The sequence below is a fragment of the Salmo salar genome, chromosome 10 (genome assembly GCF_965601325.2).
Source record: "Salmo salar chromosome 10, fSalSal1, whole genome shotgun sequence".
NCBI classification, from domain to species: Eukaryota; Metazoa; Chordata; class Actinopteri; order Salmoniformes; family Salmonidae; genus Salmo; species Salmo salar.
The window spans coordinates 20,816,134-20,832,346 of NC_138300.1; the positions used below are offsets into that span (position 1 = coordinate 20,816,134).

The 16,213-nt window shown below is 44.5% G+C and overlaps 1 protein-coding gene across 1 annotated transcript in view; it reads right to left on the reverse strand.

The window, feature by feature from the left end:
* LOC106613725 (neurocan core protein) overlaps nucleotides 1-15,833 on the reverse strand; it is a 196,269-nt gene extending 180,436 nt beyond the window's left edge. Inside the window, exon 1 of the mRNA XM_014216278.3 lies at nucleotides 15,497-15,833. The gene's annotated coding sequence lies outside the window, so the exon portion shown is untranslated. The remainder of the gene's footprint in view (nucleotides 1-15,496) is intronic.
* Between the last annotated feature and the right edge of the window lie 380 nt (nucleotides 15,834-16,213).

Consider the following 16,213-nt stretch of genomic DNA (forward strand, 5'->3'; position numbering starts at 1 on the left):
ACTTTTTCCACATTTTGTTATGTTAGAAACTTATTCTAAAATGTATTAAATTGTTTGTTTTCCTCATCAATCTACACACAATATCCCATAATGACAAAGCAAAAACAGATTTTTAGAATAAAAAAAAACTACATAAGTATTCAGACCCTTTACTCAGTACTTTGTTGAAGCATCTTTGGCAGCGATTGCAGCCTGGAGTCTTGGTTATAACGCTACAAGCTTGGCACACCTGTATTGGAGTTTTTCCCATTCTTCTCTGCAGATCCTCTCAAGCGCTGTCAGATCAGGTTTAAGTCTGGACTCTGGCTGGGCAACTCAAGGACATTCAGAGACTTGTCCTGAAGCCACTCCTGCGTTGTCTTTGCTGTGTGCTTAGGGTTGTTGTCCTGTTGGAAGGAGAACCTTCACCCCACTCTGATGTCCTGAGCAGGTTTTCATCAAGGAACTCTCTCTACTTTGCTCCGTTCATCTTTTCCCTCTCCCAGTCCCTGCCACTGAAAAACATCCCCACAGCATGATGCTGCCACCACCATGCTTCACCTTAGGGATGGTGTCCGGTTTCCTCCAGACGTGTTTCTCATGGTCTGAGAGTCCTTTAGGTGCCTTTTGGCAAAATTCAAGCGGGCTGTCTGTGGAGTTGCTTCCATTTGGCCACTCTACCATAAAGGCCTGATTGGTGGAGTGCTGCAGAGATGGTTGTCCTTCTGGAAGGTTCTCCTATCTCCACAGAGGAACTCAGGAGCTCTGTCAGGGTGACCATCGGGTTCTTAGTCACCTCCCTGACCAAGGCCCCTCTCCCCTGATTGCTCAGTTTGGCCGGGAGGCCAGCTCTCGGAACGATCTTGGTTGTTCCAAACTTCTTCCATTTAAGAATGATGGGGGCCACTGTGTTCTTGGGGACCTTCAATGCTGCAGACATTTTTTGGTACCCTTCCCCAGATCTGTGCCTCGAGCTCTACGTACAATTCCTTCAACCTCATGGCTTGGTTTTTGCTCTGACATGCACTGTCATCTGTGGGACCTTATATAGACAGGTGTGTATCTTTCCAAATCATGTCCAATCAATTGAATTTACCACAGGTGGACTCCAATGAAGTTATAGAAACATCTCAAGTATGATCAATGGAAACAGGATGCACCTAAGCTAAATTTCGAGTCTCACAGCAAAGGACATGAATACTTATGTAAATAAGGTATTTAAAAAAATTATAATTACATACATTTGCAAAAATGTCTAAAAACCTGTTATCACTTTGTTCTTATGGGGTATTGTGTGTAGATTGATGAGGAAAATGCTTTATAGAAACCACTTTTTGAATAAGGCTGTAACTTAACAAAATTTGGGAAAATGGAAGGGGTCTGTATACTTTCCGAATGCACTGTATGCTGCAGATAACATGGGATTTCATGTCAAAAGGGAGTAGGGGCATCATAATGATGTAATATTGTTGAATGGTTATTTCATCTAAATGATGAACTGCTGTTATAGGTCAACACCCTAACTTCTTCATTTCCTCTGCAGTTCTTTCCTTCCACCTTTGTAAGCCTAAAGGCAAGGATTAATATGATACTGTATAACAGACGACCATGAAAAATGAGGATCGGCAGTAAAGATCCTATTAGTCTGTAGTGAAATACCACAGCGTAGAATTAAACTGGATTTAACAGCCAAGGAATTTAAAGCAAAGGAATGATTTGGTCTCCATTGTTGCTGTATTGTACCTAAATTACAGCATTTGCCAGTAAGGCCTGCCTGTAAATGTAATAACATTTCAAAGACTTTACTTCATTCCTGAGAATGTGTCTAGAGAGAGAGGGGCTTGATAAATTCCACTGCACTCCGTAAGTGAATTTTGGATTCATGAGCCAGTGCTTCCAAACGATATCTTTGGAAATGTATTTGTCTGAATGATTTTGGCATTTTATAAGATCAAAACAGCGAGGACCCCAGAAATGAGTTTAGTTCTGGGCTGCAAACATATTAACGCTCCACAAAACATTGATACTCATATAGCTCCATGTTACCTGATAAGGTAAGAATCTAAACATGGAACAAACAAGTGATCAACAGATTATTTTCCTGCAGTTCAGAGTTCTACCTTTTTTAATGTGACACCTATATTTTCATGTATTCCATTTGGCCGTGTCATCATCCCAAAAAGTTCTCGTTCTCAATGACTTACTGTATCTAGTTGAAATATGAATTCATTTGCATACGATTGCATTGTCATGGCATCCCCATAGTATTTGAGTGTTTGAGTGTTATTGAAACCACTGCAGCTCTGTAATCCCAGCAATTGATCATGTATCAAGGCCACAGCCAGCCGGATGGAAGTGTTTTTAACCACTGTGTCCTCAGCTGGCATAAATTGATTAATAGGCTGCAATTAGTAACAACAGAGGCAAGATCGGGCAGACACCCCCATTCATATTAATGGTACAACATGTCCCCAAAAACAAGAGCGATTGCCGGCCACATTATGACAAGGACCCTTCATTCTTTGTGTTTCTAATCAATCTGGCCTGGCCCTAGAGTGCTAATGCCTTTTTTATGTGACACTCCAAATAAGTGCCCAGGAAACACAGTGGTGATGGTTTCAAGTGTTAAGCGTCCTAGTACAGTAGATGTACAGGCCTGTGACAAATGAGAGAGGAGAGGCTCATTAAATCTCATAGAGAGCATGTTGACATGCCAACATAACCTCCTCCATCCTATAATTATCCTCCTCGCACGAGGACAGTGAGGAAGAGAGAGTGGAGGAGAGGGAGAGTTAAGGGCGCCATCTTTCATATCTTTATCAGCCCTATCTCATCAGATTGGGAGGGAGGGCAGCTTCCTGCGAACTATCGGTACCAGGAGGACTGATTGCAAACAGCATCTAGAGACAGAAGGGCTAGGCCCGGCCCATTTCTCTCTTAAGGCATCACTGATTGTGCTCCGAAACAGAACTCTCTCTCTGTCTGCTGTGACGGTCTCGCTCGCTCTCTCTTTATTTTATTTTACCTTTATTTAACTAAGTCAGTTAAGAACAAATTCTTATTTACAGTGACGGCCTAAGAACAGTGGGTTGACTGCCTTGTTCAGGGGCAGAATGACAGATTTTTACCTTGTCAGCTCGGGGATTCAATCTTGCAACCTTTCGGTTACTAGTCCAACTCTCTAACCACTAGGCTACCTGCCGCCCCTGCTGCCGTCTCTGCTGTGAAGGTCTCTCTCTCTCTGTCTCTCTGCTGTGAAGGTCTCTCTCTGTCTGTCTCTCTGCTGTGAAGGTCTCTTACTCTCTCTGTCTCTGTCTCTCAATCTCTCACTCGGAGCCTGTCAACAAACTCACCTCTCTCCCCTCTCAACCCTCTGTCCCTCTGTGCTACCCCTCTCTCTCCGTTTCTTTCTTTCCCCCTTCATGTCCTCCCTAAACCCCCACACACCTCCAGAGACAGCACTGGCAGAGGCCACGGTGCCCTATCTCACACACCGCACCCCCTACATCACACCCATCTCCTCAGCCCCAATCATCCACATACTACAGCGCACACACCCTCCCATCCATCGTATTCCATCCTGGCACATCTTCCCTAATCTGGAGCAGAATGTGTTATCACTGGAGAGAGAGCTCAAAGAGACAGCATCAGCACACAACATCACCTAACACACTTTTGTTTGTGTAGATCAGCCTCTGTAATAGTGAAATTCTATGCATGACGTCTCACATGTGTATCATCTATGATGAAACCAACTACATTGAATACAACTTTACTCCCCTGGGTCGTATTCATTAGTGGACACCGTAGAATAACGTTTTGCAACGGAAAACAAAAGCAAGCTTTCTTATTGGACAAGATCAGGTAATCCCTTCCTGTTTCAGTCCATTTTCTTCCATTTGGTGCCTAGTGAATGTAACCGTGAATTCCCTGGATTTCTCTGCAGCCTCACAGGTGTCAGCTTTCTGTTCCAACTTAGTCTTAATGACTAAATTGGTGCAATTAATTAGCTTGATTTGTGGTGTTAACCTCAGCCCCTTCCACATGGGGCCTTGAGTTACTAACGGGGAACCAGTCGATATATACAGAAATTCATCGACTACCCCTCTTGATGCAGTGCTTATAAAGACGTATTGATAAACAGATGGATTGACTGAGAAAGAGTAATGGCTTTCTCCTCCAGCAGCGAGAGAAAGTGACTAAAAAAGGAAGCCATGATATAAAGAAGAGTAAAGACTCTCAAACTCCCGCTTATACCTGGGCTAGCACTCCCCGGTCTCGTTTCGTCTAGTTTACTCTCCATCTCTCCATACACCTGCCGCCTGCAGCTTTTCGGTTTATCAGGGAGCTCAGATGAAGAAAAAACTTTACTAATGTCCCAACAGACCATCAAAGCCTCAGGCAGCCTGACTCAACTTCCGCTCCTCGGTGTGTCTCTATGGTGGGGTGCGGAGGGAGGGAGTGTGATGCTGGTGCTGGAACCATGGAAGCATCCTGCTAGTATCCTGCTAGTACAGCTCTGATGGATGCAGTCCTGTCACCGGAGCCAACTGTTCCTGCACGGCGTGTGCCCAGCCTGCTTTTAATGGATGCCTCACACATGCCCAATTAATTCCTAATAATGTTTCCTTTCCCCATCCCCTGCCACTGCTGTCCCACCAACTGCAGTGTAGGCGGCTGTCTGGCGGGAGGAAGAGAGGAGGGAGGGAGTGGAAGAGGGAATGGGCAACAAACTGGAAGAGAAAGGAGAGGTTTGCTAGCCCACGGAGCAGGTAATGTGGCCAGGAGAGCGACTAAATTGAAAAATGCTATAGTGCCTCAACATGGAGCTCCCACCAAGAGAGTACAAAAATGATTCAGAAACAATTAATTTCGAAAAGACAAGAATTCAATACAAAACCATATTGATCAAATATGTGTTATTTTTTTAAATATCTGCTCCAACATACAGTTCCCAAACACTATTACAACAAGCTAGGGTCCAAAAGCTTCTGAGGTTCCGCTCAATTAGCAGTCTCAGTCAATACAATGGATGGAATAAACAAAAGGGAGAATAAAGACATTTAAAATGTCCTTTAAAGGGAGTGACCTAAAGGGGAAACAACAGAACTAAACACAGTAGGGGTCTCATGTTAGCTTTATGAGCTCATAACAGACCTGTTATTTATTTATAAATGGGGCTGTTGGACACGCTTTGTATAATTAATGAGGATAACGGAGCCTGCCTCCCCATACGGCCTCACCTTATCACTTATACAGAGTACACTCTGGATGACACCTTATTCTCTAGAGCACTACTTTTGACCAGATCCCATCATCCATAATACCCTATATAGGCCAATGCACTACTTTTGACCAGGGCACATAATGCACTATTGGGTGCCATTTCCGATGTACATACAGTATCATTATGGACTAATCAAAGGATGGAGCCCTTATGTGGATCGTAGTGTTCACCGGATGAGACATAAAGGAGTTATTGTTCCCCAGCCCCCTTGCTATGCCAGTCTATGTGTTGGAGAAGTCAATTAGCTAACTCATCAAACAATGTTTACTGTTTCATTTAAAAAACGCATTCTGGCAGAGTGGGAGAGTTGGTGTGACGCTTTTGAAGTTAGCAAATGGGAAGCAGGGTTGATTGAAATGGATGGGAGGATGAAGGGATGGAAATATTGAGGGATGGATGGATGGAGGATTGGCGTTGCAAGGAGAAGGACAGAAGAAGAAACTGTCTCTGAATAAACGCCAACCCTTCAGAAGTTTTGAAGTCTCAAAAACGTGACGAAGCGGACCATCCCTCCATCCATCTCCTCCTTGGGCAGGAATCCATTGGGCAGGATGGACAGAAACATCTGGAATACATGCTGCCACACTAATTTGCACAATCGTTTAACGCTGTTAGGAAAAACATTGACAAGTAGTTTTCGCCACGTGTGCTTGGTGCAAAGGAGTTTGTTGAGGCACAAGAGTCCAGCCGTTCTCTGTCCTTCCCCCCATCCCAACCCCATGTTGGAGCAGACGAGCAGAGCGGTGAATAAGAGACAGCCAAGCAGCCCCAGAGCCCAGGCCTACTGCCCTCTCAGTATTACTGCGCTGCCACAGGAAAGCAAACACATCATTTATCTACCCACTAATGTAAAGACCAGATCCCATAGGAACTGGAGCTGGCAGTCCAATGCATCCATATGACAGAGTGACCAGGCCAGCTACATTTACACTTCCTACTGGATACGAGCTAGCCTGGTCTCAGATCTGTTCGTGCTGTCTTGCCAACCCCTATGGTCATTGGCGTGACAATGACCATAGGAGTTGGCAAAACAGCACAAACAGTTCTGGGAACAGGCTAGATTTATACAGCATCATTAATTAAGACAGCTTCTGCCATCGTGGCGCTGGTCGATCATAAAACGAGAGCAGCCAATTAAAGACTGTGTAATATATAACACATGACAATGCTTTGATTGCAGCCGGGCAATGTGACGAGCATCTATTCTACAATGATCCTGCTTTCCTGATTAGGAATACGGGATAGCGTAATCAAACCCTGTGATTGCGACGGATCGAGCACCGACACTAAACGGCACTTTGAATGCTGTTTTGACCTAGATGTCTGGTATTAAAACTGAAGGGAGAGAGGGAGGAGAGGAGGGGGGCTGGGTTGGTGTTTTGGTTGCTGTGAAGATGCTAATTAAGGGGTCTTTGAGACATAGTGACGGTAGGAAGCTCATGTTTCATCATTTGGATTGGACTGACAAGAGAGCCATGATGAAGTACTGAGACTAGTGCTGGAGTCTGGAGAAAACAAGCACAATCTGCATCCTGCAACTGCCCACTCTAGTGTCTTAAAGCCACTGCAGAGCAGCAGAGAGATCTGCACACTCAGCTCCATAACGACACGTCGTTCACGTCCCCAACCACTGTGGTCAGAAGCAATGTTGTCTTAATAAATCACAGGGGACCCTTTATGACCACAGTGCCGGTGTATTTCTTCATCCCCTCTGAGAAAAGGCTGCACGCAAGGGGCTGAATACTAATTGAGCAACGGCAAATAATACAGTATCTTAACCTATCTCTGTGTTTACACCAGACACGCTAAAGTGATCTGCAGCACTTTTTCATTCAAGACCATGGAGGCGAGCGCAAAACACCACTCCACAACGGTGGACTCACAGTAATAGCCCCAACCCTGACCCCTACAGAAGCCCAGAGAAGCCAGCCAGCTAATGGGTCTCCTCCATGCTGTCCTCGGGTCCTCGCTGGAGAGGCGTGTTGGGGAGAGGAGCGCTGCCTGCGTCTGATCAGCCTCTGTCAAAACAATGAAGGTCACGCAAGCTGACGCCCAATTAGGGCTCCGCCAGTCGCCTGCTGCTCACGGAACAGCGGTTAAGCCTGTGGATAGAGGAGGGAGGAAAGGCTGGGGGAGGGAGAGCGGTAGTGGTGATGGGGCTTGGACACATTAAAGGAAAAGGGACAAAAGAAACAAAACAAGGAGCCATTTTGACGCCATTAAGCCTTCAACACTTGATGCAGCAGACCGAGGATTCAATACCAGACCCTTTCTCGTCTGATATTTTCATTAGAGGATTGGACAGTTCTCTAGCTGGTTGGATCAATTTGAGCAGCTTTAATGCTCCTACTGGTCTGGTTCTGTAGCCCTAGTGGTTCTTGCGACAGCAGCCAGGCACTAACAGCCCAGCTAATAGTGGTATAGAGAAAAGAGGCATCCATCACTGGGAAAGCTCTCAAATCTATTTGAACAGAGAGCGGGCCGTCGGGGCAGCCCCCACGCGTGTGCGTGCATGTGAGCAGCTGCCAGATTAATCAGAAGGCCCCTGGACAGCCCCTGCTGACCAGAGGTGATTCCAGCAGACATACAGAAAGGCATTAAAGCCTGTTAATTACAGCTGAGGAGACAAAGGCCATGATGCCAGACAGACGGCCTGCCAGGGGAGAGACGTGCTCACTGGGACACACATACAGGCAGAGGGTAGGGGGGCCGAGAGCGGCGCAGGGATACCCCTCTGGGAGGAATGTCTGTGGGTGGGGAGAGTGGGGGCATGGAGGGGTTGGCATGGGGCAACATTTATTCTGATGCTGACATACACACTTTTGTGAAATACAGACACATAAGTATGCACACACTCACACAGATACCCGAACACATACGGACACACACTCACACAGACACCCAAACACATACGGACACACACTCACACACCAACTTTCTAGTCTCTGCTAGATAACAGATTACCCTTGCAAGAATAACATTATCCTTGCAAATCACTGCAAACAGAAACATGCCACGTCTTGGGACTGAAGTATTTAGTGCCTCTCTCTCTTACTTTCTGCATTGCTCCTCCTCTATTTATTCTGTAGGATGACAGTTAATTACAGAAGGGAATTGGTTACAAGCCCACCAGTTAAGTGTATATGTGGCAAACAAAATGGAAAAGCAATTCAAATCACTTAGGAGAAGTTGCCTGCAGAGATTCTGTGTAACACGGCTAAAAGCTAATTGTTTAACAACCCGGAGCCTAAAATGTTGCAAATGCATCACTGAGACAACACAAAGAAACAGTGTTTTTCTCAGTGTGTGTGTACATGTTTTCCTACATTATCAGGACCAGAATGTCCTGATGTGTGAGTGTGGTGTGTGTGTGTGTGTGTGTGTGTGTGTGTGTGTGTGTGTGTGTGTGTGTGTGTGTGTGTGTGTGTGTGTGTGTGTGTGTGTGTGTGTGTGTGTGTGTGTGTGTGTGTGTGTGTGTGTGTGTGTGTGTGTGTGTGTGTTTTATAGACACAAACTCTAATAACTCTAAATGAAACACATTTCGTCTCTTTACTCTATAAAAAGTCAACATCAATGTTGTTCTGGGTTACTGACTTGCTGATGTTTCTTTCTTGAAATGGCAACGCAGCAAACAAATGGCTTTTGATATGTGCCTGTTTGTACTTTGTTGCCAAGACACAGCAGTTGCAATGTGAAAGGAAATTACATTTTCAAAGTGCAATTTTCCCAAAACCAAGTAAATTGAACAGAGAATCTCACAAATCTAAAGGAGAATAATGGGTCCCACTCCCTCCATGCAAAATCACTCCAGTGGGGCATTGACATTCTCATTAATGACTGCAGAGTGACTGCGAAGTGTATTGGTGGGACATTTGACTTGCTATAAAATCATCACATTGAGAGACTTCAGCATTGAATCAAATGGCTGGAGTTTTGGTTTGAGTTTCCCCCTCCAGGTTATAGAGTGGATGAAGTACCATAGTAGGACTGGAGGCCCCTCCTGGCCCCCTCAGAGGACAGCCATTAACCACCTGGAACTGTGTGTGTGTGTGTGTGTGTGTGTGTGTGTGTGTGTGTGTGTGTGTGTGTGTGTGTGTGTGTGTGTGTGTGTGTGTGTGTGTGTGTGTGTGTGTGTGTGTGTGTGTGTGTGTGTGTGTGTGTGTGTGTGTGTGTGTGTGTGGAGCTGCAACAGAGGAAGTGGGCTTTAACCTTGGCCTGCCTAAGCTGCTGTAGCTCATTCTGTTCAGCTCAGCAGATTCCAGTATCCCCTCACTACAGGAGATGCTTTGTTGATATCAGACAGGTAACTTCCCCTACAGAGCCTGCAAATCAGGGGTTGGAATCGGTTCAGGGAACAGAACAGAAAACTGGGAAAGAATGACATTTTTCCAGGAACAGAATCAGAACCACAAACAAAAGTGATCAATACTGTTTAAAAGCATGAGAACCGGTTAATAAAGTTATTTTACGTTCCGGGAATTTTTTCCAGTCCCACGAAAAACGCAACAAAGCGCCTATGCAAAGCCCTCACTCTGTCACTCAAAAACGTATTCCATTGTCTGCTTGCCTGCCAGCTGAAATCTTTGCCAGTGTGTGTCTGTGTGTAGAACCCTCCCCCTCCGAAAACATAGTCTAGTAGCCTACTGACATTATCAGCGTGATTCAGAAATGAGGGATAAAGATTTTAAATCGAGAAGAAAGGATTAACCTTTTCAATGATATATAAAGATACTATAGTTATCACGTTTCACATAGGATTTATCAACTACAGAAAGGTAAGACATTTTTATTTTAACTCTGCACACACAAGCTTGTTAGCTATCTAGCTGGTCCAACGTTAAGTCAACTTTCTGAAGTTAAAAGACATTCAAAGTTCCTTCATAGACGCCGCTCTTCCGTAGGTATAATTCTGTCAGCCTAATTCAGATAACTTTTTTATTTAACTAAGCAAGTCAGTTAAGAACAAATTCTTATTTACAATGACAGCCTAGGAACAGTGGGTTAACTGCTTTGTTTAGGGGCAGAACGACAGATTTTTACCTTCAACTCTGGGATTATGATCTAGCAACCTTTCGGTTACTGGCCCAATGCTCTAACCAGTAGGCTACTAAAACTGCCTCCCCTAAATAATGATAATACATGTCACAACAAGATGCTCAGCGCTTCAAGCCTCCTCCTCCACCCTCTCTCGCTCTCTCCCCATCTGCAAAATTTCAGTCGCATCTCACGCCCTACACTCTTCTGTCCAGTGCATGTAAATAGCTTGCCTGCTCCGTAGCAAGCTGCTCTATCCGCATTGATTGGTGTAGTAATTTAATGTCGACCTAAATGTACAAAAAAATTATTTCAGAGGTTAAAAAAGGAACACAAAGGGATGATATAAACCGTTAAGTTTTTGGGATTCAAACCGATTCAGAACTTGATTTTTCTGGTCAGAACAATGGAACTGAACAAAAGAAATTATAGTTCTGTTCAGAATGAAACGATTGGAAAATCCTTTCGGTTTTGACCCTTGCTGCAAATCCACCAATTACTGAAAAACACTAAATCCACCTGAATACAGGTCAGAATACTGTCACAGGGCACTATAACAGAGTAGCACAATATAGAGAATCAGCCTGATCTCAGTGTGTATCTTGGAAATGAGAAAATAACAATGGTGCATATTGTATTAGAACCAAAAATCTAGATACTGTACCTGAGGTTCTGAGCTTTTGCCTTCAGGAAGGAACACAGAGAAATATTTGTATTTTTGTCTGGGAAATATGAAAACTGAATGAAATGTTCTATACAGAACAAAACACCCGTACTGCTGTTTTGAAGCCACCACATTTAAGAGAAATTATTCACTAAGGCAAGCCGCATAAAGCTTTCAGTATCTTTTTAACATGTTAATGAGCATCTCTGAATTACACAAGGGGGAGAAATCTCATTGTCGCCTGCAAACTAATAACTAATATCAATAGCCGATAGTGAACAGGCATATTGCATTCACAAAGCCGCAAATAGAAATTCAGAGGCGCCACAACCGGGGTCCGAGAGGGATTTGAATGAAATTAATTACATTACTTTCCATTCTTCCAGAAATCCGACGCGATTCATGTTGGTCTCCCCCCAGACTCAGACAAGGCAGATATATGATAAGAGTTGGGCTTCTTATAGCTATCCGACAGACTCTGGGCTTCATAAATACCTGCAGTCAGGGGGACGGTGGCAGGCAGAGAGCCTCAGGAATCATTTTCTGTAATGGGGGCTTGAAGAGCTTATGTTTCTCCTTCTGTGTCTCTCTGTTTTATTTCTCTGTTTTTCTTCTCTAAGTCTTCAAAAATATGTTTCAGACCTCCAGGTTTTTCCCCATACATCAAAACATAACCCGACTCAACCCACTCACAAAACATACAGCTCCTCTGGGAACTAGTTGTTCTGAAGAAATTAAAGAACGCTTCACTCATCTGTAACCTTGACAAGTGTTCTCTGTTTAAAGGCTTATCAAGGTCTGTCAGATGGCAGGACATACCAGGGATGGGAGCCCAGCAATCTGTCGCGGTGCCATCCACAACCACGTCATGTCCTTCAGTAACGAAGAAGCAGATGAGAGGGGGATGGAGAGGAAGAGAGAGTCTGGAGTGGTTTCATTCTGTGTTCCAACCTTATAGCATCTCTCTCTCTCTCTCTCTATTGCTTTGCACCTACTCTTGTTTAATTTAGCAGTAACAGATTCTGCTGTGCTTGAGGAAGCATCAGTGACAATGACAGCATTGGTCCTGGAGCTATCCAGTGCCGAAAGAACTGCAGCCTCCTACACTACAGAGCCCCTGGGGAGGTTAGTCTCTCTGTGTGAGGATTAAATGTTCCAGATAAGAACCCACTGGCAAATTGGTGAAATAAACAGCAAGTATTCTTCCCTTACTGGTTTCAGAGTCTGAATCATTATTCAATTCCAACCTGGACAATACAGAAACCATTTCATTCGGCACCTGAGCCATATTACTAACAAAGGATGCATCCAAACAAAATGATCAACAAAGAAGGGGGGAAAAGATATTCAACTCCTAAGTAGCCCCTTTGTGCCCTCCATTAAAAAATTGACAAAAACTGTTACCAGATGTCATTGATTATTTATGGTGTTTAATAGGCAAAATGCCCACATTGAATTATGCATTCGTGGTCTGTTCCACCGATGAATATTCAAAAGCTGTTTCTGCTGAGAGCTGCTGCTCGCCTTTGTCTGCATGCGGTTAGCCAATGGCACATCTGTGACTGCAGCCCGGCACTGTGGTTAGCCAATGTGGCTTACGTCAAAGCATTGCTAATGCCAGATGAGAGCCTACATCCTGCTACAGCTCAGTATTGCTCTGCTCTGCCAGGCCAGAGGCTTCAGAACAGCCTGAGATTCTCCTGAGCTGTCAATCAAAGCAGAAACACCAGGTTCATTAAGGTGATAAAATGTCCCTGGGATTCTGGCAAAAAGCCAAAGCAGACCTCAGTCAGTGGGATTCATACACATGCAGACACATGCATGAGCGTGCAGACACACACTTACAATCACACGTGCATGCACACGCGCACTAACTAACACACAAGCACATATGCACACAACACACTCACAGACACACTCATTCTCTCACACAGATACACAATAACTCACTCATATGCACGCACTCACACAGAATGCTGTGAGCGTTTGCACTGTTTAATTTGATCAGGGCTGTCTACGTCTTTAAACTAGACTCTCTCTGTGTCTGAAGGCACATAATCCCCCCCCCCCCCCCATTTTGCACTGCATGTATGAAAGGGGTATTGCTTTCAGCAGGAATACTGTCACTATTGGCCATCTGAACCATCTGCAGACATCTGGATACCCTGCAGTTTGTCAAGTTCTGTTGAAAAACTTCAGGAGTGATTTTGTTCATTCAACAGACAGTGACTGCTTAATTAAGTGAATATTAATTTACTACATGAGTGAAACCTCCGAAAATCCATGCTTTCTTTCATTGGCTTGGATGCTACTCAAGTGCAAAATTGAATTATCGCTGTTCACGTCGCTCCCTGCAAGTGTCGGTGCTAAGCTGTGTGCAGCCGAGCAGGGAGGCACATTATTGAAAGACATTGCGAGTCAACCCATGCAAAAGCAGAAAAAACTCTGAATTCTCCTCAGCCACTTGTGATGACAACATTTCTGAGCTGTTTTTGGCCGTTGTCAGTATCATTGGAAAACAGCCATTGGGGAGCAGTGTGCAACTAACTATCTGATGGGATATTGTGCCTCTACTGTGCCTCGTGTAAAGAAGAAAAATGGAACAGCAACCAAATTGGCAGTGCCACAGAAGACCTCTATTGAGATTAGTTTAGTGGTGTCAGCCAGCTCGTCTTTGAACCTGAAGAAAGAGAGAAAGACTGAGAGAGAGAGAAGGGAGGGGTGACAGAGAGAGGGGATAGACAGAGACAGAGAGCATTGGAGAGAAAGACTGAGAGAAGGGTGGAGGGAGAGGGAACGAGAGGCTAATAGAGAAAGAGAGAGAGGGGGGGGGGGGGCCTCTCCCACTAACACGATTAGCACTGATCACCTTTGTTTAGGGAGCGTTCCGTTTCCACAGGTGCCAGCTACGGAACCCTGATGGTCCCCCAACACGGGTCAGTGACAGGAGGGACAGCTTTTCCAGATGCACACATACACACATATGACTGCTCAACCATGTGAAGGGAAAAAAGCTCAAATAATGAGCATGCAGCTGTTGAGGCGTTTTTTTGTTTTTTTTTATCTCCCCCATGTCACCACGCATCAGCCGTGTGAGCCAAGCCTACCTTTATAGTTTTCCCATCCATCAGCCCGCCTGTCTTAGAGTACTGGCAATGCCACACACAAACACACACACATGGATGGGCAAAACAGTTTCTACCCAGGTGGAATCGGCAAGCTCACACACATGCATGCACAGAAAGAAGTGGAGCGGAGAGATAAAAGAGAAAGATGATCATTTCACGAAGTGCTGGTTGGAATCCGTGCTATATTTCGCTGGGGCTCATCTGAACATGAAAATACACATACACACGTACAGTACGCTGTTCAGCAGCATCGTCTATCATTGTCCGATCCAAAGGCATATATATTGCAGACTGACGCAACATACTCCACCAGCATTTGACCGTGCGCTTTCATTCGCGTGAGCAGGAGTTGTTCGTTTTTCAGACAGCAGATAAAAACACATGCCATGTATAAAAAAGTATAAAAACACATGCCATGTATAAAAAAGTATAAAAACACATGCCATGTTTGACAGAGTGCCATCAAAGATAACGTCTAGAGTTCCCTCTCTCGGTTAGCTAGCTGTCGTTGCTTTAGGATTTACTGAAAGGGCTCGCTGCTTGTTGAATTCACAGCATATGCAATACATCCTCCCTCCGTCAGAAGACTATAATCTCTACTCTTCCTGAGAAATGGAGCAAGGCTGCTCAGATGCTCATGATGTTGGTTTCGCCAAGGCCGATATCCTTCTAATTGTTTCGTCCAAAAAAATAAGTGGCTTTAAAACAGAGCCGATAGGCTTTTAAAACATTCCCCCACATTAAACACACGAACACATTTTCTGTCACACCCCTGCCGGGTTGATGGTTGTTACTTTGCAGACCACAATATCACGCAAGGCAGTGAAAGATTACTGAACCACACATGATAACAGTTAGATCAGATCATAAGAGGACAAACAAGTATCATTCTTCAGATGTCATCCAGATGTCAAGCATGCACTTTTCCTCTTAGCTAAGAGGAGCTAATTGTAGTATCAGCAAGGATTCTACATATGTTATAGCAAGGTTAAAAAAGGGTTAAAGCACGTAAAAACATAGCAAAAACTTTTCAGAATAAAATTACAACTGAAATTCATACAAGATGCAAAATGTGTTATTCAAGACTCGAACAGAATAAAGGCATCAAATAAAAGGTTTGGAAACAAGAGTGAAATAAACTATACAGTGATACAGTATGTCAATGCTCACATGGAAAACTAAATACTGAAGTCTCTTCAACGCATGCATAGACTATTTGTATTTATTTAAGTGGTAGTTTATTTACAAATACCTCGCTTTGTCTTCGTGAAGATAGAATATAGCCTACTCCTTATTAATAACGAATACCCAAGATACCGATTTCTCAAGCTTCATATTAAGCGACGCCAAAAAGACAAATCGTAATGTAATATACTGGAATAGGCTAATACACATTGTTCTCACCTTTTAGGAGGAGGTGACCGTGAGCCGCTCTGGTGTCTCTGTCAAGTCCTCAGGAATGTAGAGCGATGCCGCCTCAGAGTAACGTTGGTCTGATTCCGTGCAGGTGTTCTGCTAGTCACGAGCCACAGTCAGCAGTGCGAGGCATCGAGCGCACCAAAACCGTAGAAAGAGTTGGAAAAAAGAACGAATCGCGTTTTGGAGAGGTCCAAAACACAAAAAACGGGGTATCTGGTGTCCGTCCTATTGCGCAAAGAGAAGAGAGACAGACGAAACGTGATGAGGAGAGCTACAACGATTCTCACCTCCCCGGCAACCAAGTGCTACTGAACAAAAGAGCGCAGATACTCTCTGCAGAGTCCCGCTATTCAAATCAGCGAAGGGAGAAATGGGGGGGGGGGGGGGGGGGGGGGGGGTGGATGTGGTGGCCCCGTGGGCGTTGGGGGGGGGGGCGAGGAGAGGGGCGTCCTATGGGGGAGAGACATAATTTGGCACATCTGCATTGTTACTGTATAATCCCGTTTGTCTGTTTTGAGCGCCAGGATTTATAGCCTGGGGGATAATGTTACCTTGTACTGTAAATTCACATTGACCTCGCAGAGTCAGAAAGTTAGAGGTATAACTCATTAATGCTGAAACCTTAGATTAATAACAATCAGGCCAACTCTTGTTTTTGAAGTAGCTTCAACATTAATTATATTCTTAGAAACACGTTTGAGG